Source organism: Balaenoptera borealis (genome assembly GCF_965194805.1).
Source record: "Balaenoptera borealis genome assembly, chromosome: 10".
In the NCBI taxonomy this organism is placed as follows: Eukaryota; Metazoa; Chordata; class Mammalia; order Artiodactyla; family Balaenopteridae; genus Balaenoptera; species Balaenoptera borealis.
Window position 1 is genome coordinate 89,917,635 of NC_138874.1, and position 1,672 is coordinate 89,919,306.

Sequence of the window (1,672 nt, forward strand, 5' to 3'; positions counted from 1 at the left end):
CTTAGAATGCCACATAACATATTGGATGCTATAGAAATACTTATCATCGGTTTAAATAAAAAAGGTATTCTAGTTTTTAACACTTTTCTGAGCCCTGCTGCATGAAAGGTCTAAACAACCCAGAACTAGCATGTAACTAGTTTAACAATATATTTTTAAGTAGTAGGCTTCAAAGTTAAGTTCCTGATCCTCAAAACACAGCTACTTAAACAAACAAACAAACAAACAAACAAAAAAACACAGCTACTTAATTTATGATGCAATTATGAGTGATCAACTTTTCCTGAGCTTAACTATAATGCAACAGATAACCTTTCATTTATTTATTTTAAATCTTTTTTTCATAGGAATTTAGAGACTATTTTCAAACTAGTACAAATATTTTATAAATAATATCTGGCAGTTTATTAACCAATGGAGTATATTGCACAACAAACTACCTCACATCTTTCAGGAAGAAAAACCACTAAATTTGAAAAGTAAAGACGTCACCCACTGAATTCGGACACAAAATGTGCTTTAAATATTTGTTTGGGGGAGAAGTATTTGCTTCTACTCAATTAAGAGAAACATTTATACAGTCTGGTTCTTTTATTTTCTTTACACCCATCATGCCATGAATTCATAGGGAATGGGCTCCAACAGTTCAGCCTCCTTTCCATTGGTTCTCACGAAGTGTGCTTCTCTGGGTCGCACAGGCTGGTGCTTCAGCTGAACCCAAGTACTTTTCTCTTTGGCTTCCTTCTTTTTCTGATCATTTTCCTTCACCCGTTTCAAGAAGCTATCTCGGCTCTTAGGGTGCTTAATATGCTCGATACGCACATTAATTCTCTTGGCAAGAATCTTGCCCTTAACTTCTTTGTTTACAATGATGCCAACAGCATGCTGGATAACATTGTAGACTCTCCCAGTTTTGCCATGGTAACATTTGTGGGGCATTCCTTTTTGAACAGTGCCCATTCCCTTGATATCTACAATATCACCTTTCTTGTAGATTCGCATGTATGTGACCAAAGGAACAACTCCATGTTTTCTAAAAGGCCTAGAGAACGTGTAGCGGGTGCCCCTCCTCTTTCCCTTTGTGTTGGTCATTTTGGCGAATTACTGGAAGATGGTGGTTCCAGCTGAAAGTGTCTGTGACTCTTGCACCACGGATTCTGCCCCTCCGAGAAGAGGGAAGCTAAGGGGGATGGTCACAGGAGAGAACAAAGCTGGGCTGGGACCGTGTTCTTTTTCCCTTGGGGCTACCGCTGGCCCCTTTTGCCCTAACGCTTGCTCATAAGTCATCCGGTTTCATTTTCTAGTCTGAGTGACGCTGTGACGTGAACTGACTTAGAACAAAGGCAGGGGCCCTGTCTTAGGTGCTGTTGTAGACCCAGCACCAGTCACCTACTGGACGGTCAGTGACTGTTTGATGAATAAAGGAAGGCATGCGTGTGTGAACAAATGGATAAGACTACTTTTCATTCACTCCCCCTCTGCCTAAGTCTTAGCCTCCTTGGCAGATGAAAAATTATGGCTACTCATTGCTATGTGTCAAACCATCTTTCGTTATTACTGATTTTTAAAAGAATTAGGACTTTAAAAGAAACCCTAGAACATTATTTAAGCACACAAGAAATCTGAATTCTATAACCGTGTGGAACAGAGCTGCCCAGTGAACTGGAACCTC

General features: G+C 40.0%; 1 pseudogene across 1 annotated transcript; it reads right to left on the reverse strand.

Annotated features, from left to right (window-relative positions):
* Positions 1-211: 211 nt before the first annotated feature.
* Positions 212-1,293, reverse strand: LOC309636091 (large ribosomal subunit protein eL21 pseudogene; annotated as a pseudogene). The gene has a single exon. The product of its transcript is annotated as a large ribosomal subunit protein eL21 pseudogene (transcript).
* Positions 1,294-1,672: the final 379 nt, after the last annotated feature.